The 7,128-nt window shown below is 42.5% G+C and overlaps 2 pseudogenes; both read right to left on the reverse strand.

Annotated features, from left to right (window-relative positions):
• Positions 1–400: 400 nt before the first annotated feature.
• LOC149187075 (tubulin beta chain pseudogene) lies at positions 401–766 on the reverse strand (annotated as a pseudogene).
• Positions 767–1,656: 890 nt separating this feature from the next.
• On the reverse strand, positions 1,657–3,081 carry LOC149187076 (protein NDL2 pseudogene; annotated as a pseudogene).
• Between the last annotated feature and the right edge of the window lie 4,047 nt (positions 3,082–7,128).

Consider the following 7,128-nt stretch of genomic DNA (forward strand, 5'->3'; position numbering starts at 1 on the left):
GTCATTTTTTTCAAGCATACTGCCTCATGCTTGCTAACAATCTGCAACATGATCTTGATCAACCTCTAATCTCTGATGTAGCTCCAATTGATGTCGTTTTCACTGTCATGTATTCACCATTCCCTGCAAATTTTCTTAGTGTTGGAATGACCAGTTCCAACACACACTCAAAATTGTGACAATAGTTGGTCATACTACTGTCACTTAAATTACAACTAGTTTCATTGTCATGACATTTAATCAATATATTGCAGCATCATCAGATAATTAAACAAATACATTTTGACAATAGCATAAACTTCACGACCAAATAGTGAGAGTAGAAACCAGGTCGCCTTTGCTGGAGGATAAACAGAGAGCAAAAAGATGGGCTGATACACCCCCAATCACCCAAGACTGCTCATATTGCAGTAATTGGCGTGCCAGACTGCCCGCTGCCACTGGCATGTGCTGCTACTACTTTTTTTTTATTACCAGCCCCACTCTGGCCGAAGACAAAGTTATCAGGCCTGAATATTTGGCCATAGGCACCCGATCTGACACTATCAATAGTGCCAGGCTCCAGATCCATCAGCATAGCCCTAGGCACATACCTCCCTCTGCTTGCCTCATTGTAATATACATTGTTTCTCTCCAACTGCACATCGGAATCCCCGCGGTAAGATCCCGTGGGATCGATCCCGTGCTCGTCACAGATCACTTCCCAGAACTTGGAACCGATCTGGTTCCCGCATTGCCCTCCCTGGATGTGCAATATTTCCCTCATTTTTCTGCCTCTTTCGCCCGCTCAAAATTCAATTCAAGGGGCTAATCTTACAGAGACCTTCTCTATGGATTTCAAGGTTGCAAACAAGGCGAATTTGATATTATCAAACGAAGCGACGAGCCTTCAAGACTACTGGACGGTGTGTCAAAGAAACTGCTCCTGCACTGCTTTTTCTTTCATACCAGCTAATCCCAGGCTCTCTTCTTGCAAGATTTGGGCTGGCGATTTGCTGACTGTGCACGAAACCAGTGATGTCGACGTGTCTCTTTTCGTCCGGGTTGCTGCCTCTGAAACTGCAGATCAGTCGCAATCGACCGGCGACAACTCACCACAACAGCCATTTCGCCTTTGCAAGCACGAAGTCAGATCTGATTCCCAGATCCACTAAAGAGGGTTTAAATTGTCACAAATTTCACAAGGAATATCCATAGGCCTCCACGCGTCGGATCCCACCTCTGGTAGCTATCCACGACCACTACGCAGTCACAAAATCTCACGATCAATATCAGCAACCCACATCAACAATTAGACACAACAGTTCGATACCAACATAGCAGAATCAGCTGAATCTGCCGCCCGGAATGTCTCGTAACACACTGTGTATAAGCACACCAGGAGCTCGAGCAGGCGGTCAAATGGTCAGTACTCCGTCCCATCACAGAGCCAGTATAGTGACAGGTTCATTCCTAGCAGATCAGGATCGAACCTCAGCCTCTTCACTGTTGAGGACAGAACTTTTTGGTCCCAACGTCGGCACTCTTTCTCCGGCCACGCCAGAGAAGGCTGCAGGTTACGGTTGCAGGGACTCGAAGAATTCCCCCATGAGCCCCAACAGGAATATTTTCAGATTCAAAGTTAACGCAGTGGCGCTGCCGATAACCTCTTGAATATCAGCCCTGATGAGAGCAATTTCCGCCATGACCCATAGTATGAGCCTTGACCACAGCGGGTACTCCTCCCTGCAAAGCTCCACAAGATGGCATCTCGTTGCCACGCCCACTCTCACCGCGAGCAGCTGGATTATCACAGATCTGTCTGTGAATACACGATTGCAGAATGGCAAATGCATCACGCCTCATGTAGATCCTCCACAGGCAGATCACCAGATCCACGCTTCCTTTGCAGCAGATCGCGTCTCCACACTCACCGCACCAGATCCGAGCAGGATTCACACATCGACACATTGAGCTGTCTTGCTAGAGATTCAGTCAAACTCCACGTGGACAACGTTATCACACGTGCGATGCCTCTCTTCTGACTGAGTTTGAGCAACGCACTTTTTGAGCCGTGGAGACCTGGGCTCGAATCCTAGCAGCCACACCACAATCTCACACCAATCACCGGGATCTATTCCCTCAAATATCTGAGGAAATTGAACATAGCAGATAAAATAACAGATACGATCCCCTCCATGATCCATCATAAAGCGGATTACCTCCCTCGGCGCCCAGATTTAAACAAGAAAAAAAAATCATCACCTGCGTGAATGGGGCACACCCCATCGGGTTCGCAGACCACCACAGTATTGGATCCCCGAAGTCCGAGAAGATTGTTGCCGCTGTTTGGTTGACCACCTGGCAGTTGAAGCAGAAGGGACACGTCGACCGCTTTGTCTGGTAATCGATGTGGGCATAGGGGTTTAGGATGACGCGGCAGGACCGTCTGTCCATTACGGCGTTCATGTGAAGAGCTTCCTGATGAAAAGGAGAATTTTCTCCTACAAATATCAAAGTTCTACACCGTAGCTTCTTCAATCCCTCAGAAAGGTCATGTCTCTTGTCAATAGCTTGTAAAAACCGCATAACATTTTTGCTCTGCCTCTCATCCAGCAACCTTGTATAGAACCATTCGGTCCAGGAAGGCTCTCTACATAAGGGGGACACAAGAATAAGTCCAGCAACTCGCTCCCTGTACTTTATTAAAAACAATGTCAAGATATAAGCCCCTGCTATCACACCCATGCAAATGACCTCATGAAGCCCAAAGTGATCCACCTGCTCTGCCATATCGTCCACTAAAAGCACCAGAAGATTTGATGAAATAGCTGCAGCTCCTAACTCATGTCCAGGTGCATCTATGTGATACACACAGAAGTTATGGAACAGTAATGAAGAGGCTTCCGGGCAAAAGAATAACCCTTGAAAACATGACATATAATTCAAGGCCACATCTGGATAAGTGATGAGAGATGGCTTCCCCTGATCTCCGCATACGAAGACCGACACAGGCCCATCGCTGGTCTGGACAACTTCCTCCTTTCCTCCCCAGGGGATTATTTCAATGTCCATCGACACAGAACTCCTAGAGTCGCCCATGCCAAAGCAAAATGCTTCACAGAATCGATCGACCACCCGACTACAGTAACTGCAAGTAAGGCTTGATACTGCCGCAAAACCTATCCTTCTTCCCCTGCGCTCATAGTCACCAATTCCCCTCATCAAACGGTCGCTGATTTTTCCCTTTCTATTGCTCTCAAAGCAGCCGTGCGATCTGCCCCAGCACTTTGACGGAAACCAGAAAAGCAAGGGCCATTGATTAGATTGTTAAAAGTTTGTTGCGGCCATTCGTCCCCACTTACAGCGAGGATTTCAGTACATGGATGTAATGGTGAAAAAGCAAACGAAATGAAAACGGAAAAGAAAAGTCCTCGGACCGTCTTCACTCAAGCACTCAGGCCGCTCCAGCACTTGAACAAATCACAAAAAAAAAAAAAAAATTGATGGACAAACAACATATATTAAACTCTTTATTTTCCCTCAGCCCAGGAGGGGCCAAGCCCAGGAGTGGCCAGGCCCTCAGAGGCTCGGATACCAAGATAAAATTGCACACTCTCAAAAATATATTCTATTAATTGTTGAATGAGGAAATTACACACATATTTATATAATCAATAGTCTTAAGATAGGAATGCTATCTTAAACGTACAGTAGTGTGGTTGAGAGATTCTCTCAACCTCACACTAAACTAGGAGAAACTAAATTCCTATTATGTAGGAAAAAACTCCTCAAATGGAAAATTACGACCATAGACAAGTAGGAATTAATTATTTCCAACTTTTTTTTCGTCAATGCATGGCTTCAGGTCTCTGGCGGAGCCCTTGGAGGTGGACGAATGGCAGGTTGAACTCCATTGATGTTTTCTTGATTGATTGGATATGTTTTAATATTTAATTATTTTTTGCGGGGAGATTGCTGCAAATTAAAAGAAGTGTGCAGAGCTTACAGGTTCAAATTGATATTTTGGAGGACCAAAAGTTTCACTATGGGGTGGATTGGATTGATCAAGAAGGTCCACATATGTAGAAGTTTATTTTATATACTATGAAGAAGATCTGATGGTAGGTGATGAAGCTTGGAATAAGAGAATAAATGGATGGTAGGTGACCAAGCTTGGAATAAGAGAATAAATGGGATTAATAATTTTATGTTTTATTTCATTCAAAATTGTAAAATGGATAATGTTGTAAGTGAGTGAAAAATGACTCATAAAATATTTATTTATTTCCTATTTAAGAAATTAGTTTTATGTCAGAATTGACCTCACAACTAATTTGTTATTTCTCAATGAGAGGTTGATGCCTCTTGGCTTGGTTGAGATCCTTGAAATTTGGATTTTATCATTTGTTTTACTTTAAGTTTTAGATCCTAGAATCATGGATCGTGTTTTGCCTTAATCTGAGGATTTATGTCTTTTTGTTGGGGAAAAACTATATAAACTTTTGATGTGAGCTTTTTTTGGGGGGAGAAGGGGGGTGAACTTTTGTGGGACTTTTGACGGAGCTTTGCAAGAGCTTCAAGCCTTGTTCTGAGAGAAAATGTAGTCCTTTTGGTGCTGAGGAAATGTTTTTTATGTGAGTGCCTTTGGCCCATTTGTGAGAAGGCATCTCTTTTAGGAGCATCATCCACATATTTGTGAGATGCTTCATCCTATTATAAGAAGGAGACTGCCTCAGAATTAATAAAGTGATTCGTAGTTCTAGACGAATCGGGAGACGTAGCCCCTTCTCTCCTAGGGTGAATTCGGTTATCATATCGGTGTTCTGATTATTCATGGTTGTTTGTGTTGCTTGTTTCTTTGATGTTTGGCTTCATTGAATAATTGTTGATATGATGGTAAATCATTATTTAAAGAATGTGTCTGATGCAGGAGCATCCAGCTACGGCGCCATGACCGGGTGATGTATCTGCCAGGTTGGAAAGTTGATTTAGCATTTGAATTGTCTTTTATGTTTAGTTTACCAGAGCATGAGGTAGTGTTTTTTTTTCTTTTAATTGTTGTATTAGTCAAAAGTTAGTTGGTCGGTTAGGGTTGTTATGTGTCTGACCTTAATAAACAACAACTTAGTAATTGTTCTGTCAACTTAAGGAGGAAAATACAAAAATGTCTAAATGAAGATCTTGTCATGTAAATAGAACCGAGAATTAGTAGTTATACAACTATATTGCTTTTAACTGAAAGTAACTAGAGTTTCATTAACTGTAAGTGAAAATGTATAAATGTAGAAGTGGAAAACATGTAAAGGGTTCAACATTTTTCAGATTCGAGCAATAAAAAAAGACAGAAGCAAATTTTTCCTAACTGTCCATCTGTGTCATTGCCTACGTGCTATACCATTTTGTTTTATTCATTGAACAATTGAATTCAGAGTTAGCAGACAGAGAACGACTACTGTAGGCCATGTTTTTTTTTCCTCACTCAACAGAAGGCAATATTGAATACGCATATACATCCATAACTAGAGTGAAGGATAATCGAATTGAATTCACAACCAGGAGAGTAATGCACATTGAGTTGACCAAAGGAACATTACAAAAACAGAGTGTCGGAGAAAATGAAATACAACAAAGGTAATTTCGAAAAAATCTTCACATCTTTCATAAATAAACAGATACAGATAATTTTATGTGTACATTGTTGTTGTTCCAAGTAAGTTAAGTGTTACATTTGTTCAAAATAAAACAAGTGCCCAACGTTCGACAGAACGGACAAACCCTAGTCTAGGGTTTGATATCAGGGAAAACCCTCAACCTCAATAGACGGCCAAACCAGAACTAGAATCGAAAATAGACTCAAGCATAATTTGTGAGGACGAATGTTGTGGGGAAAAATGCCTATGCAGGACGATCCTATCCACCTAAGGTGTGACAGTGCCTTAGCAACAAACAGAGACAGCTATTCTGGTTTCTTCCTTTATGAAATGTGAAAGAGGAGAGATCAATGGACTTACCGGTGTCTTCCGTTTGTCCCTCGATCCAGATCCTCTTTTCTTTGGGTGTTCACAGCTACTTGCCTCCTCGCTCGCCCAAGAGAACAACTACTTGATTCCTGCGAGATCACAAGAGAACAACTACTTGCGACAAGAGAACACCTACTTGTGACAAGAGAAGAACACAACACAAAGGCAGATATTCATATTCATAAATGATTCAGGATTAGAAATAAATCAAATACACTAATGCAATCATACATCAAAGATACATTAGTATATAGGAGAAAACCAAGATAGCTTTATTGATAAATAACAAGGTTCAGGAAGAGATACAACCCAGAGGGCTCCAATCCAGCATCTCCTTCCCAGCAGAATGGAATTCCTATCTTCACCTCCCTTCAAAGCATTAAGCACCCAATGATTCCAGTCTCAAACCAACAACAATTCTTTGCAATAACAAAATTCCAGCCTCTAGATCTCATGGAGGAGAGATCCATATATAGATGTTTGGAGAGAGGATGAGTCAGCTTGAGATCTGACTAGTGTCCTCTCCCTCTATTAGTTCTTGAGTCCACTTAGAGGTTCTTGCTTCCACTTGGAGATTTGGAACCTCTTACTCATCACCAATCGAATTCCCTGAGGCAAGTGTCATTTTGGAAGCTTCCTGGGTTTTGACACCTTGAGGAATGAGCCTGCCACATGTCCAATCTCGCTCAGCGCAGATAGCCAGTGTTGGAGTTCACATTCAGCGCAGGTAGCCAGTGTAGCCATTGACATTCAGCGCAGATGGTCAGTGGAGCAGTTGACATGATCCTGAATTGACTTGTTTTTGAGCAGTTTCAGGTGGAGAACTTCTGTGAATTGCTGTGGTTTGTTAGCCTTGTTCCTCTAGGGGTAGGAACAACATGTTTAGGGACTTTGGACCCCTAAGATTATGGACATTTCATGCTCAATGCTGTAAGGCACAAAAATGTCTATAACAGTTGCCCCCTAAAGTATGAGGCCGTTTATCGGGTGAAATGCTTTATCCAGGAGGGTCCGAAGTTCATCCAATTGCTGGGAGGAGACCTGTAATAAGATACAATACAATACATTATTTTTCATACTGCTTTCATGATCTAGCTGAGGCGGGCATTCCCATGTTCAGCTTTAT

This window comes from Pinus tabuliformis, chromosome 3_1 (assembly GCF_031772625.1).
Source record: "Pinus tabuliformis cultivar Carrire ecotype Pingquan chromosome 3_1, CPIR1, whole genome shotgun sequence".
NCBI classification, from domain to species: domain Eukaryota; kingdom Viridiplantae; phylum Streptophyta; class Pinopsida; order Pinales; family Pinaceae; genus Pinus; species Pinus tabuliformis.